This window comes from Suricata suricatta, chromosome 12 (assembly GCF_006229205.1).
Source record: "Suricata suricatta isolate VVHF042 chromosome 12, meerkat_22Aug2017_6uvM2_HiC, whole genome shotgun sequence".
Classification (NCBI taxonomy): domain Eukaryota; kingdom Metazoa; phylum Chordata; class Mammalia; order Carnivora; family Herpestidae; genus Suricata; species Suricata suricatta.
Window position 1 is genome coordinate 90,607,481 of NC_043711.1, and position 16,384 is coordinate 90,623,864.

Consider the following 16,384-nt stretch of genomic DNA (forward strand, 5'->3'; position numbering starts at 1 on the left):
ATGTTCAGTTGATACTGGGCAAACAGAAGCACCTTTCTATTTCCCCTCCAACTTCTGTGACTTAAGCAGTGGGACAAGTTAACTTAGCATATATTTTTCAGCTTCTTTCTGAGAGCCTAAGAAATCCGCTCAAGGACATTTAGATAGCAAGGTCCAGGAGTTGAAGCTTGACCATCTAATTCTGAAAGCATACTTGTGACCACATGGCTGTGGCGTCTCTGTCCTTTTCCTCTGAGATCATGTGGAAACCTGCTCAGCCCTCCTTGTGAAACCATTGGTCTGTCTGACTAATGTGAGGACAGGTGACAGACATCTCATGGTGAATCATGGGCCCCGTGAAGCCATCCCGCTTGATTGTCCTGTAGTGGAGTCAGAGGGACCTCAAGATGCGATAGACCTGGACTTATTAGGGAAGTAGAGTTTTTTTTTTTTTTCTGAATTACTTTTTTTTTAAGGGTCAGGATTTATCCAAGTTCATTTGGAAAGGGTTTGCATCCTTTCTATTCTCCCCAAGGTCTCTAATTTTGCTTGTTTGATTTTCTAGTTTTATTTTATTTTATTTTTATTTTTAAATTTATATCCAAGATAGTTAGCATATAGTGCAACAGTATTTCAGAAGTAGATTCCTTAATGCTCCTTACCCATTTAGCCCATCCCCCCCTCCCACAATTCCTCCAACAATCCTATTTGTTCTCTATATTTAAGAGTCTCTTATGTTTTGTCCCCCTCCCTGTTTTTATATTGTTTTTGCTTCCTTTCCTAATGTTCATCTGTTTTGTATCTTAAATTTCTTATATGAGTCAAGACATATGATACTTGTCTTTCTCTGAGTCACTAATTTCACTTAGCATAATACCCTCTAGTTCCACCCACGTAGTTGCAAATGGCAAGATTTCATTCTTTTTGATTTTCATGTAATACCCATTGTATATATATACCACATCCTCTTTATCCATTCATCCTTTGATGGGCATTTGGACTCTTTCCATACTTAGGGTATTGTTGATAGTGCTGCCATAAACTTTGGGGTGCATGTACCCCTTTGAAACAGCACACATGTATCCCTTGGATAAATACATAGTAAAGCAATTGCTGGGTCATAGGGTAGTTCTATTTTTAATTTTTTGAGGAACCTCCATACTGGTTTTCAGAGCAGCTGCACCAGTTTGCATTCCCACCAGCAGCGCAAAAGAGATCCTCTTCCTTCGCATCCTTGCCAACATCTGTTGTTGCCTGAGTTTTTAATGTCACCCATTCTGACAGGTGTGAGGTGGTATCTCATTGTGGTTTTGATTTGTATTTCCCTGATGATGGGTGATGTTGAGCATTTTTTTTCATGTGTTGTTTGGCCATCTGGATGTCTTCTTTGGAGAAGTGTCTACCTTATGTCTTTTGCCCATTTCTTCACTGGATTATTTGGTTTTTGGGTGTTGAGTTTGATAAGTTCCTTATGGATTTGGGATATTAACCCTTTATCTGATATGTCATTTGCAAATATCTTCTCCCATTTGTCAGTTGCCTTTCACTTTTGCTGATTGTTTCCTTTGATGTGCAGAAGCTTTTTCTTTTGATGAGGTCCCAATAGTTCACTTTTGCTTTTGTTTCCCTTGCCTCTGGAGATGTGTTGAGTAAGAAGTTGCTGCGGCAGAGGTCAAAGAGGTTGTTGCCTGTTTTCTCCTCTAGGATTTTGATGGCTTCCTGTTTTATATTTTGGTCTTTCATCCATTTTGAGTTTATCTTTGTGTATGGTGTAAGAAAGTGGTCCAGGTTCATTTTTCTGCATGTCACTGTTCAGTTTTCCCAACACTGTTTGCTGAAGAGACTGTCTTTATTCCATTGGATATTTGTTCTTGCTTTGTCAAAGATAGTTGGTCATATGTTTGTGGGTCCATTTCTGGGTTCTCTGTTCTGTTCCATTGATCGGAGTGTCTGTTTTTGTGCCAGTGCCATAGTGTCTGGATGATGATAGCTTTGTAATACAGCTTGGAGTCCAGGACTGTGATGTCTCCAGCTTTGGTTTTCTTTTTCAAGATTGCTTTGGCTATTCAGGGTTTTTTCTGGTTCCATACAAATCTTAGGATTGTTTGTTCAACCTCTGTGAAGAATGCTGGTGTTATTTTGATAGGTATTGCATTGAATATGTAGATTACTTTGGGTAACATTGATATTTTAACAATATTTGTTTTTCCTATCCAGAAGCATGGAATATTTTTTCCATTTTTTGGTATCTTCTTTAATTTCTTTCATAAGCTTTCTATAGTTTTCAGTGTATAGATTTTTCACCTCTTTGGTTAGATTTATTCCTAGGTATTTTATGGTTTTGATGCAATTGTAAATGGGATAGATTCCTTGATTTCTCTTTCTGTTGCCTCATTATTGGTGTATAGGAATGCAACTGATTTCTGTGCATTGATTTTATATCCTGCGACTACTATATTCATGGATCAGTTCTAGCAGTTTTTTGTGGAATCTTTTGGATTTTTTAGAGTAGCATGTTATCTGTGAAGAGTGAAAGTCAGATCTCCTCCTGGCTGATTTGGATGCCTTTATTCCTTTGTGTTGTCTGATTACTGAGGCTGAGACTTCCAATTCTGTGTTGAGTAACATTGGCATTAGTGAACATCCCTGTCTTGTTCCTGACCGGATGGGGAAAGCTCTCAGTTTTTCCCCATTGAGGATGATATTGGTGGATCTTTCATATATGCCTTTTATGATGTTGAAGTATGATCCTTCTATCCCTACTTTCTTGAGGGGTTTTATCAAGAAAGGATGCTGTGGGGCACCTGGGTGGCTCTGTTGGTTAAGCTTCTGACTTTGGCTCAGGCCATGATCTTATGGATGATCTCATGGCTGGTGAGTTCGAGCCCCATGTCAGGCTGTGTGCTGACAGCTCGGGGCCTGTAGCCTGCTTCAGATTCTGTCTCCCTCGCTCTCTGCCCCTCCCCCACTCATGGTGTCTCTCTCTCTCAAAAATAAATATTAAAAAAATAATAAAAAAAGAAAGGATGCTGTATTTTGTTAAATGCTTTCTCTGCATCTATTGAGAGGATCATGTGGTTCTTGTCCTTTCTTTTATTGATGTGATGTATCACATTGATTGTTTTGCAGATATTAAACCTGCCCTGCATTCCTGGTATAAATCCCACTTGGTCGTTGTGAATAATTTTTTTAATGTATTGTTGGATCTGGTTGGCTATTATCTTGTTGAGGATTTTTGCATCCATGTTCATCAGGGAAATTGGTCTATAGTTCTCCTTTTCAGTGGGGTCTTTGTCTGGTTTTGAAACCAAGGGAATGCTGGCTTCATAGAAAGAGTTTGGAAGTTTTCCTCCCATTTCTATTTTGTGGAACAGCTTCAAGAGAACCGGTGTTAACTCTTCTTTAAATGTTTGGTTGAATAGGGAAGTAGAGTATTGACAAGGTAAAGGGCCTTGCTCACTCAGGCTACTGTCTCAGACTGCCTACTCTCCCTGTCCCACTCTCCCTCCTTCCTGGTGGGGGATGTGAGAGGGGCAGACCTGCTGCAAGAATGAAATTCAGGTCTCTCTTGTAGAGGACCCTTTGGCCCTGCATTATGTTTTATCAAATATCTGAGTACTTCCATTTCATAAAACATTCAGGCATTGGTTGTCCTGGGTGGACTTTGGAATTGCTTTTATTAGTTCTTAAATCTGATCTTGCTGAGATTTTGAGTGGAGTTATACACAGCTCACAATTCCTGAAGGCCCTGCCCTGTGGAAGAGAGAAACAATCCAGAGTTAGATGTCTGTCTATCTTTGTTCAAATCCTAATGCTCCTTCTCAAGAAGGACCCTTGTCTTTCTGATATTTCAGTGACTTCTGACAGAGCTGACCACTCCCTCCATCTTGAGCTTGCCCTACCCTGAGCACCTGTGACCCCGTCCCCTGGTTTTCCTCTTATCTCTCTGGCTGCTGTTTCATGGATCTTTGTGCTCTTCCTCCTCTACTTGATGTCTTCATGTTGGAGTGGTTCAAGGCTTGGTCCTAGGTGACACCATCCACCATGCCTATGGTTTCAATTCCCTCCTGTTCCCAGCACACACCTCTCTTTTGAGCTCTAGACTTTCATTTCTCATGGAAGACCTTGCAGCTCTCCCTGGATGTCTGTAAGACCCAGAAAACTCAACTCATCCAAAACTAAATGTGACATTTTCTTACCAAAATTTGTCTTACCTAACCCTCCCCACCCCACCCTCCATTCTGATGTTTCCCATCATAGGAAATGGTGCTACTTTTTACACAAAAGTCTAGGCAGGAACTGGGGAATTACTCTTGACAGGTCCCTCCCTCAACTAATCTATCACCAAGTCCTGTTGTCCCTGTATTCTCAAAAGTCTCTAGAATCTGTCCACTTCTTTCCATACCACCATTGCCTTCATCCACTGTTATGGCTTGCTTTCTTACAAGTTTCTTGGCCTCCATCCTCCCCCAACTATCTGTTCTGTACTGTGGTTAGAACAACCTTAAAATACAAATCAGATCAGATTATTTCCCTGCTATATTCCTACTACAGACTTCCCTTGCTCTTGTGACAAAGATCTGTGGTAGTTTTAAAACACAGTTGCAGACTACATTCTCCCTCTTGAAACTAGGTGGTGAGTATTTCAACTAATGGAGCATGGTGGAATTGATGTGGGACTTCTGACGGTAAATCCTAAAAGGCCATGCACCTTCTGTCTTGTTGGTAGAACATTAGCCCTTAGAGCTCTGCGGTCACCATGTAAGATATTTTGATCACCACGAGGGCACCATGCTACCAAGCCCACACCACGGGCAGTCCAGGTATTGGCGTTTTGGCTGATAGTCACAGCTGAACCCAGCCTTTGAGTTGTTTCACACTAGGAGCCAGATATGTGAGTGAAGAAGTCTCTAGATGATACTGGATCTGCCTACTTCAGCCGTTGAGTCATGCTGGTCATTCATGTCTTTCCAGCTGAGGCTCCAGACATTGCAAACTAGAGACCAGCCATTCATGTTGTTTTCTGTTTCTGACCCATAGAGAGCCTGAACATAATAAAATGGCAGTTGCTTAGGGTGGTTTATTCTGAAACAGTAGATGACTATACCAAAGTTCACATCTTCCACAACACACAGTTGGTGCACAATGAGTGTTGGATGAGTGAAAAAATGGCTACCAGTAATAACACTGATATTGTTTGGTGGCCATATTTTGGAGATAGGAGAACTTTTATTTGTTCCAAGTGACACAGGGCTCTCCTTTTTTTTTTAAATTAAACAATTTTTAAACATTTTTATTTATTATTGAGAGACAGAGAGAGGCAGAGCACGAGCATGGGAGGGGTAGAGAGAGGGGGAGACACAGAATCCGAAGCAGGCTCCAGGCTCTGAGCTGTCAGCACAGAGCCTGATGCGGGGCTCAAACCCACAAACTGTGAGATCATGACCTGAGCTGAAGTCAGATGCCCAACCGACTGAGCCCCCCAGGTGCCCTGACACAGGGCTCTCCTTATTAAACTTCTTACCATGACTGAGAGCAGATAGGAAGGGAGGACCTGGGCCGTGTGGGGTTTCAGGCACGGGGGCATCCAGGTGGGAGTAGAGTCTCAGAGCAGGGTGGGGGTGGGGAGGTCAGGCAGGGTGTACCTGCCATGCACGAGTTCCCAACATAGGCCTTTGTATTTGATTAATGAAAATTAGTCATGGTGGGTGGAGGCAAAGCCCATTCCTGACTTGATGGAAAATTTGGATGGGGTTCACTTACCCTCCCTGGGCGCCATTTTTATATAGATATTTGACAAGAGCCCAACAAAATCCTGCTCCAGCTCCAAAGATCTGTATGTAAAGATGGCCAGGAAACCAGGCAAAGCTGCTCATAAGTGGCTCTAGAATCCAGGCAAAGTCAACAGGGAGGGGTACAATTTGTAATTAAAAAAAAAAAACAACTAACCAATTACGTCCTCAATGCATTCAATTCCTAATCCCCTTGAAAAGGATCTTTAGGCATCTAATTGACATATTTTAAGAGACATATTGGCTAGTTAGGCATCAATTGACATCCTTATTAAATATCAATTAGCACATTCCCTAACTTGGTATTTAATTAGCTTGCTGTAGCTATTCTTTTAAAAGTCAATTAAATGCTTAGAATATTCTTACAAGTTTACTCCACTGATAGCGATTATGTATGAATTCCTGTCATAAGCGGTTTTTAGTTAATTGCGGGGCAAGCTGATTCTGAATATACATATCAGGTCTTTCAATAAGAATTTTAGAATCAATCATTAGATACTTAATGAACCCTCTTCTCAGTGCTGATATGAATAAAAGTCACGTCTGGCTCTGGGACTCTGGGCTATTGTATTTTCACATGACTGTAGAAAGTCTAGGTCAAACGGTCCATTCCCTTGCCTGTAGGTAGAGTCATGCTTCACTTTTTGAAAATTGTGATAAAATACTCATAGTATAAAACTTACCATCTTAACATTTTTTTAAGCGTGCAGTTCAAAAGTGCTAACTGCACTCACATCATGGACAGCTAATCTCTTAACATTTTTTTATCTTGCAAAACTTAATCCCCACGAAACAGCAGCTCCCCCTTCCCCCTCCCCTCAGTCCCTGGCAGCCAGCCTTCTGCTTCATTCTCTCTGGACTTGACCGCTCTCGGTATCTCAAGCAAGTGGAATCATACAATAGTTGTCTTTTTGTCACCGGCTTCTTTCACTCAGCATAGTGTCCTCCAGGTCCATCCACATCATGGGCTATGCCAGAGCTTGTTCTTTTTCTTTTTTCTTTTTTTCACACTCAAAAATTAAAAAAAATATATTTACTTCTTTTTGAGAGAGAAAGAGAAAGAGCACAGAGCCTAATGTGGGGCTCAAACCTGCAAACCGTGAGGTTACGAACTGAGTGGAAGTCGGATGCTTAACCGACTGAGCCACCAGGTGCCCCATCTTTTTAAAGAATGAATAATATTCCATGTGTGTACAGACCACATTTCATTATCCGTTCATCTTGGGTGGCTTCCACCCCCTGCCCATTGTGAATAACGCTGCTATCAACATGGGTAACTCTGGACACCCTGCTTTCAGTTCTGCTGCCTATGCACCCAGAGGTGGAATTGCTTGATCACGTGGTCATTCTGTTTTGTTTTTTGAGACCATGCTTCATTTTAAGGTTCATTCATTCAGTGCATTCTTTGAGCACCGTGGCTAGGCGGACGCTCCTGAAATCAGGAGCTCGGTCAGGGGCACTGCAGCCCTGGGAGCGATTGTAGCCTGCAGGGCGGCTGCTGCGGTAGTCAGGTCCGGGCGGGGAGAGTGTGATTGGGACGGAGCAGTCACGTGGTGTGGGTGTGGCGCAGCAGAGGACGAGGACGGGAAAGGGGTGGTTGGGAGCCGGAGGTATGCTGACAAGCAGTGACAACAGGCCCAGGTTTCCCCTGTATGCTTGTCATCACTTCCACAGTGGTGGATGTTGCCTTCACCCCATGCGAACTTGCCCTTCACCTCCAATAATCTCCCTACAATTACTGAGCCCCTGTTATCTGCCTGGAACATTGCTACATTTTGTCACATCATCTGTCTTAGAAGGAGAGGTTGCTAGCATTTCCTCTGCTTTGCACATGAAAATCTTGGGCTCAGGAAGGCTAACACAGCTGCCAGGGGTTCAGAGCTAAGGAGTCCACACCTGACTAATGCCGAACCTGCACAGCTCCCCCCAGCACTCATGGCTGAGGAGCTAGGGTGGTGCCTCAGGCAAAGAGGGGGCTTGCCTGGGGGCGTCACTGCTGTTGGAGCTGTCCAGCGCTGTCTGTGGACCAACTGGGAGTAACTTGAGCGGTCAGTAGCTGGATCAGTTAGTGGATTTTGCAGGGTTCATGTGGGGAACTCTTACCTGCCAAAGTCCGAAACAAGGGGGTGGGGAGGTCCTGGGGGGACAGGGAGTTCCCTGTCACCTAAAGTGTGTGAGCAGAGGCTAAAGGATCATTTGACCCCTTGGGAACGAGTTGCACTGGGGAGAGTTTCAGGTTCACAAGCGGTTCATGCGCACAGTTGTTGCATTTACTGTTCTTTGTGTCTGAAGTCTCTTTATGTGTGCCTTCTTGCCTTTGCGATCTCAGCTTTAATGGCCCCTCCTCTGGGAAGTCTCCCTTTATTGCTCCATCAAGGTAGGTTTTGTCTTCTCCCGCCCTGCCATTCTCTATTTCAGAGAACTGATTCCTACATAACATTTTTCACAGTTTGTAATTATTTAGTGTGTTTGCTTGTTTAATATCTCTATCCCTGGTACAGACCAAGTTGTTTTGTTTACTGTCTGTAAACAAACATGTGCCCAGGACATAGTAGGTATTCAACATGCATTTTTTTTTTGATGGATGAATGAATAAGTTGATGGGTTAATGTATAGGTGGGGGGGGTGGATGGATGGATGGATGGATGTATAGGTGGATGCATGGATGCATGGATGGATGGACGGATACATGAATAGACGGGTGGATGAATAGGTGAATGGGAGGGTGGATGGATCAGCTACTTCCCAGGGTTTCAGGTTCAAGCTTCTCTGTGTGTTGAGGACATCCATAATGTATAAATTCTCTGCAGGAGCTTCACTGTGTGTGGTTTCATCTTCAGTTCCCATGGACAAGAATTATGTTCTCCTTAGGGGTCACTGTAGTGAACTGATTAGGAGATAATTACAAGAGAACGTTTTTGGGTTTTGACCCCAGAATTAACCACATGAACTTTAATGAAGAGGAAAATCAGACACTGGGCAAATTCATTTGAATATAGTTTAACATGTCTTTTCAGCATGTGGGCCACTAATAAATATGGCTATCTTTTGGGGCATCTGGGCAGCCCAGTTGGTGAAGCATCCAACCCTTGATTTCAGCTCAGGTCATGATCTCACAGTTCATGGGTTCAAGCCCCGCATCAAGCTCTTCACTAACAGCATGGAGCCTGCTTGGAATACTTTCTCTTTCCATCTCCCGAACCCTCCTGCTCTCTGTCTCTGTCTCTGTCTCTCAAAATAAATAAACTTTAAAAAATGGCTTTCATGTCCAAATCTCCTCCAAAGGATTATCCCTGGATAACCCAGCTTTCTTAGAGTGTGGCTTAAGGACCTCTGGAGATAGGTTCACTCTGAGCTTTGTTAAAATGTAGATTCTGGGGTTCACCTCAGACCTATTGAAGGAGAACCTTGGAAGTAGAGCCCATGATGGGGATTTTCTGAAATACCCTGGGGTGATCCTGGCTCTTGTGACATCCTCTCTGATTCCAGAGAGTGTCAGTGCTTAGGCACCTGGGAGACTATCTAGTATAGACCATAACAGATGATGAAGCAGGCACAGAGAGGGGCAGTGACTTACCTGAGGTCACACAGCAAATCCATGGCAGAGATCAGACTAGAATCTTGTCTTTCTTCTGCAGGGACCCACAGCTTCCTCCTGATAATGGGCAAGAAGAAATGGGATTTAGGTTTAAAATAATCACAGTGCTCCCAACCTTAAATTTAAATTTACAGTTAGCCCCAATTTTCTACAAATAATGTCCATTAAATAATTAATGTTCCTTAAAATAGTCTGTGCTCCCTCATGCCTTTTTATTCCTGTAACATCAAACTCTTTCAGATCATCATTAATTAAGATGCTTGATGGCCCGGAGAGGTAGCCAGACACCCACAGAAACTTGGGTAATTCATTCTGAATACCGTGAGACACAGTCTACATTCCAGAATTTTCCCAAGTCAAAGACTGCCAAGGCAATGAAGAGGAGGTGGGCCTGGAGAGTGACTGTTGTGGGGCCCGAGGGCTGCCGCACACCAGGCAGCAGGCGGAGTTCTTTCCATGCATTCTGGGGCATCAGCCTCACACCCTGGTACAGGGCAATCACCGTTTTACAAACTGAGGCCACGGAGGCTCAGACCACGAGGCGATCTCTTCAGCTCAGTGGCACTTGAGCGGGTGGTATATCTGTGTCACAGTCCCACCTGTTGAGGTCAAGGTGGTGACTTGTCCTGTGCCATTTTTAAAACATGCTTTGCTTGTTGTCTGATTAGTCCTTGACCAGCATGGCTGAGTGGAGTGGAGGGCGTTCATCCTGTGAAGAAGCAGAGAGAAGGAAGGGTCTGCCGAGTTGGGGTCTGGGCTTGGACAGAGTCCACACTGCAGAGAACCTTCCTCAAGGTGACTAGTTATTTGTAAATTCACTTTGGGTTATTTATGAGGAACTTTCCCTCACATCCATCAAGGCCTTCCTAGGTACCCTGCACGGTCACCTCTAGGTGTTTGTTCTTTCACATATTCAACCAGTATTTATTTAGCACCTGCTATGTGCCCAGCACTGTTTCAGATGGTGGGAAAAAACTTGTGGGTGACACAGCAATAAATCAGCAAGCTAATTAATTAATTACTGACTGTGGCCCATGTGATGAAGGTCGCAAACGTTGCTGTGGTTCAGGGTGTTGAGGCAGGTGGCACGGCCAGGGAAGGTCTCTCTGAGGGATGGAGATGTGAGACTGAGCGATGCGGGGGGTGTCCAGCTGTTGGAGGATGGGCTGCAAGGGTGTCCCAGGCATGTGCGGAGGCTCAGAGGTGAGGAAAGGCTTGAGAGGCTGTGGAATCCAGAGGAGACGCCTCCTGCTGTCTGTCCTGTGTGGTCGGACAGTGGGGGTATGGGGAGGGTGGGCAAGTGGGTCTGGGCTACGTGTGCAAGATCAGAGCATGAAGGTGGTTTAGGCCCTGGATAAGGAAACGCGGGGCCACTAGAAGGGGTCGGAGCAGAAGAGTGACATGAACTGACCTACATCCTACGAGATAACTTTGGCTCCAGAGTAGACAAAAGGTGGGGGCAGGTGGCTGCAGGGAGCCCAGGTGAGAGGTGGTGCTGGTGGCCTGGTTTAGGGGCGGAGTGGTGAAAGCACGAGCCGAGGTCACACCCAGATATATTTGGTGGAGGAAAGGACACCTACCAAGGCTGTCTTCTGGCTGTTTGGAGGCTCCCTTTGGGCCGGGGTGGGGACTCTTCTCCCACTGGACAGGTGACAACACAGAGCCCCCAGGAGTGAGGTTCTCTCCATCAGGTGCAGCTCTAGGCAAGGGCTCTTTCCCCCCATGTGGTCCTGCTCAACCCAGGGAAGTAGGTGAATCCAGCTTAGGAGAGAGCCTGCCCCACAGGCACTGAGGGCTGACACAGCCTTTGTTTATAGTAAGCCCCTCCCCTGGGCTCAGAGTGGAGGTCACAATCCAGTGGTCACAATCCAGTAGGATATAGTTAAAGAACTACACTCAGCAGGAGCTGGGATGGTGGGTGCAGGAGGCCTTCCTGGAGGAGGCAGTGAGGGAACCATAAGACCAAAGACCTAGCCAGGAGGGGTGTGAGAGAGGCCAGTGAGAGCGGAAGGTGGTGACCCTTCAGGAAGCTGAGTTTTGGGATTTAGGGTTAGCCTCACTTGTCTGGGCTGGGAGAGAGGAGGCCTGGCTTGTGGTCTTAGTTCTGTTCTGAGTGGTCAGCCGTGTGAACTGTCTAGTCACATACCTTCTGTGGAGTTCTCCCCACCAGCTGAGCCTCTACGAGGCCCTCCTCAGCACTCTCTGTTCTTGGCAGAAATAACCTCTCCAAACCTCTCAGAAGATTTACAAATGTATTTCATATGTTAAAAATTCAGTTAATTATTTAGATCAGCATACTATTAAAGATTGCATTACAAAGTTTATGTTTAATGCCGTTGTTATACAGAAAGAGACATTTTTTAATCTTGCTCCTTTAAAAAGAAATGCACACAATTAATTTATTTTGAATCAATTATGTAACAAGCTGTACAGTTTGCTGACAAATACATCTTTAAGTGACATATCATGTTTGATTTGGCAGCAAATCCACGGGAAAATCGGGATTGGCATTTAATCATGTTGATCATCAAAATAGAAAAACTGCTGTCATGGCCTGATGTTAGGGATTTTTGCATAAAATAAAAGCCACTGGCTTATTAGTTAATTTTGAGCGTTTGTTTCAAATGGACTAGATAGGAGTGAAGGCTTCAGGCTGGTGTTGGTAAGACCTCGGCAAGGAACACACTGTGGGCTCCTTTTCCTCGCCCAGTAGATGAAAAACCAAGTTAGTTGGCCTCATGCCTGAGATTTCTCTCTTTGTACTTGGTTTCTGAGGTGCTGGAAGCGTGTGGATGTGCTGCCCGGGGCTGCGGTCAAATGGCCGCGGGGTTAGTTACCACGAGGCGCATATAGTGAACTACCCTCATTTCACTGATGTTCACTAACTTGTATTTCAGATGCACTGTCATCAGACTTCCTGTCCTTAACAAATTCTGTTGTGGAAATAAACGAAACCGGATGAGGAAGAATGTGAACTTGAGCTGTACGCAGCCCCAATCCTCCAAACAAATGTGAAATTACAGCAGTGATGACGCTCCCAACACGCTCATTACAGTGCCTGGAATATACTGGATGCCCAACACAAGTTAGCTATGGTGATGCTGATAATTAATGCCACGAAGGAGGGGGACGTGGCACAGTGTGTATAATATGGCATTTAGTCCAGAGTGGCGGCTGTGGAGCTAAACCTCTGTGTGACCGTGAGCAAACTGATTAGCCTCTCTGTGGTTCGGTTTCTTCCTCTGGAACATGGAGACGATTAAGATGCCTCCCATGGATTTGTTGTGAAGTTTAAATGAATGAATAGATGCAAGGTGCTAAGAATGTTAAAAGTGCTAAAACTCATCATCGTTATCATCATATTGTTAGGTCGGGGGAGGCTTCGCAGAGGAGATGACTCGGAGCTGAGCCATGAAAGATGAGTGTGGTAGCTAGGCAACAGTGGGAGGGGCAAGCATCCCAGGCTGAAGGAACAGCATGTACAAAAGGAAGGATGGTGGTGCGTTTGGGTAGCTGAACAGAACCAGCGGGGCTGCAGCTGAGTGAGCAAGGGGGAGGGTGGTGGGCATGAGGCTGGAGAGATACGCTGGAGCCAGAGCAAGTAGAGGCTGGGAGGCTTTACTAGGGCTTTTCGTGTTCAACCTCCGAACAGGGTGCCAACCAAGGGTTTTAGGCGGGGCGGGGGGGGGGGGGAGTCCAAATCTGATTTGCCATTTGAAAAGCTCCCCCTAGTGGCCTTGGGGGAGATGAATGGGAAGCGCCCGCCAGGGCTGTGGTGGGCGGGGCAGGGGCTGGTAAGGATGGATGAGGGCAGAGAAGACTCTAGGAGGTGGACCCCACGGGAGCTGGGAGACGTGAAGGGTGAGGAGGCGGCTGGAGGCAAGGCCTACTGCTCCTTTCAGTTCGTGTGGCCGCGGGGTGGATGGTGGTGACGAGGAATGCTGGTGGGGGCTGAGCTGCTACGTCGCTGAGCCGCAGCTTCATTTGTAGCCTCCGTCCTGTTGTGAGGACTGTTTAGTAGGAGAGCACGTGAAAGTCAGCACGCCCCCTAAACTGTGTCTTCTTCCTCCACACTCAGCACCTGTGGCCTGCCCCTCAGCTGTCGTGGGTGTGGGTAGGGTGGAAGGTACCTCTGTCACCCACAGTTAAGTCTCTGGGCTTCATTTCTCATCAGATCCCCTAACCCCCAGGTTTCTACGAGCCCCTGAAGGATGGTGGAGGTGAAGGAGCTTTCCGCCCGCGGAGGGCCGCAGTCATGTGGCTCATGGTCTGGGTCCCTGAGACGTTTCCTCTTCCCAGCCCCTCCCTCCTGCGCCTGCTCCAGAATATCCACTTCTGGGCGCACAGTGTGCGTGGACACACATTTGAGCTCACACGTTCCTCCTGACACATGCACACCTTCACAGGACCCACATCCACAGGCCCCTCAAAGGATCTTAACTTAGAAGGGTCTCCCTAGCCGTGCGGGCCAGCAGAAGTAGAAAGCAAGCCACACACATCGTTTTAAACGTTCTTGTAGCCATATTAAAAAGTAAAAAGAAACTGGTAAGACTAATTTTATTTTATTATAAATTTTTTCAATGTTTTTACTTATTTTTGAGAGAGAGAGGCACAGTGTGAGTGGGGGAAGGGCAAAGAGAGAGGGAGGCACAAAATCCGAAGCAGGCTCCAGGCTCCGAGCACAGAGCCCAGTGCGGGGCTCGAACGCACAGACTCTGAGGTCATGACCAGAGCCGAAGTTGGACACTTAACCGACTGAGCCATCCAAGTGTCCTTGGTGAAACTAACTTTAATATCATATTTTATTTAACCCAATGTAGACAAAATAGCAAATAATATTGTGTAACCAAAATAAAAACTTGTTTTTCAAAATAAAAACTTATTAAGATATTTTAAGTTCTTTTTTTGTGTGTGTGTGCTAAGTCTTAAAAGCCTGTTGTGCATTTTACACTTTCAAGGACACATGTGACTAGTGGCTACCATACCGGACAACACAACTCTGGATCATCTGCCAATTCAACAGATAGGAAAACTGAGACCCAGAGAGGGTCAGTGACTGGCTCTTTACTCCCTTCCATGGAAGGTTTCCAGGATGGCCCACTGTCTGTAGAGCGATTCCAGTGCAACTCCCACATCCAGCCTCCCAGGAGAGGTGGAGCCTGCACAACCTCCTATCAAACCTGCTGACCTTGATCTTCCTCCAAGGGAGTATCAGCTGGAGGTACTGGGTTCCCAAGAAGGGAGGGAATGCTTGGGTCTGCCCTTTCTCTTACACTCCTGCGTGGGGGGACTGGAATGGGACCACATGGAAGGCATGCAAGGCTGAGATGGGCGTAACATGACGTGGATATGGTCCTGGGGTCAAGACATCCACTCTGCTTCCTCCGGTTCTACCGTTAGCTGCTGAGGCCAGCGTTCACTGACAGTGAGTGGCTGACCCAGATCCTAGCCCTTCCCATCTATGAAGGTGGCTGTGTCTTCAACATAGACAGGAGGTAAGGATTCCCCAGGAACAGTGAGTCAGACCGTTTTAGCTCGGGCTCAACTGCTACTGAGAGTCTCTGCAGTCAGTCTCTCATGGGGCTCCTGGATGAGGCCGGCTAGAGCGGGTCCTTTGAGAGCAAGGTTCGAAGGCTGGGCCAGGGAGGCTCTACAGGCCATAGGGGTTGGAGAGGCGTGGGATTCCCAGGGAGGCTTCCTGGCCTTTGAAAGGAGGCAGGAGCCTCTGCATACACTCAGTGCCAAGTGCCATCAAGTTTCATCCTCTAAGTGGCCCATGGGGAGACTGTACCATGCCCATCCCCATTTTACAAATGAGGAAATGAAGCTCAGCAGGATGAGGGAACCTAGCCCAGTTCATGCCATCCATAACGGGAGGAGCTGGGGTTTATTTCTGACCCTGGGGTAGGGGTGCTTTTAGTCACTTAAGCCAAGCAAGCTCCTTTGCCCAGGTCTCTCGCCAGCCTCTTTTCCCAAAGAGCCAGCTGTCCTGTGGGTCGGGGTTACCTCAAACACAACACACCCAGTCCCAGCTTCGACTGGCCTCTGCTCTGTCCCTTTTCTGGAGGCAGGAGGTTCTCAGAGCTTGGAGTTAGACTCCCAGAAATCACCCTGGACTCCTGCCCCTCCTTCAACCCCATGTCTGGGGATTCACTCTCTCACTCACAACAAACATTTATTGAGCACCTACTATGCCTAGGCACTGTTCTAAGCTCAAAGGAGAAGTCTGTATACAAAATGGACAAAATGTTCTACATTCTGCCTCACAGAGACAGACTGAGCAGTAAGCATAAAATACAACTGATGTGTATCTTCGTTGCGATGGAGAAAACTGAGCTGGGTAAGAGAAATTTGGAATCTTGGCAGGGGGTGGGTTGTAATTTTTAATAGGTGGTCAGTATGCCTTAATATTTTTTAATGCTTATTTTTGACAGAGAAAGAGAGAGAAACAAAGCATGAGTGGGGGAGGGGTAGAGAGAGAGGGAGACACACAATTCGAAGCAGGCTCCAGGCCCTGAGCTGCCAGCACAGAGCCCAATGCAGGGCTCGAACTCACAAACCGTGAGATCATGACCTGAGCTGAAGTTGGATGCTTAACTGACTGAGCCACTCAGCCGCCCCTGGAGTATGCCTTTTAAAAAAGCAGACACTGAGCAAGGACTTTAAGGGACCAAGAGAACTACTCATGGGTATATTGGAGAGAAGAACATTTCAGGAAGGGGAACAGCAGGTGCAAAGACCCTGAGAAAGAGATGGGCCTCACACGTTCATGAAATAGGAGCATGTGGGCGTGGAGGAATGAGAAGGGAAGAGAGAGGTTAGTAGCGAAGGTCAGAGAGGAAACAGAGAGCAGGGTGAACATGCAGAGCTTCACAGGACCGTGGCTTTTACTCAGTGAAGTGTGCGGAAGAGTGAAGTACTCCCGTCTGCCTTCTAAAAGTCTCAAGTGGGGAGGCAAGGAGGCCTGTGAGGAAGTTGCTGCCAAATCCACGTGAGACAAGACAGCGGCTGGGGT

The 16,384-nt window shown here is 46.2% G+C and overlaps 2 long non-coding RNA genes across 2 annotated transcripts; one reads left to right on the forward strand and one right to left on the reverse strand.

Annotated features, from left to right (window-relative positions):
- Window positions 1–3,627: 3,627 nt before the first annotated feature.
- On the reverse strand, window positions 3,628–11,180 carry LOC115274194. The gene is made up of 4 exons (XR_003901132.1): window positions 10,950–11,180; window positions 9,969–10,078; window positions 9,349–9,426; window positions 3,628–3,732 (listed from the first exon to the last, which is right to left on the reverse strand). It is a non-coding gene; the product is annotated as an uncharacterized LOC115274194 (long non-coding RNA).
- On the forward strand, window positions 10,027–12,454 carry LOC115274195. Its single transcript, XR_003901134.1, has 2 exons — window positions 10,027–10,164; window positions 12,267–12,454. It is a non-coding gene; the product is annotated as an uncharacterized LOC115274195 (long non-coding RNA).
- The last annotated feature ends 3,930 nt before the right edge of the window (window positions 12,455–16,384 follow it).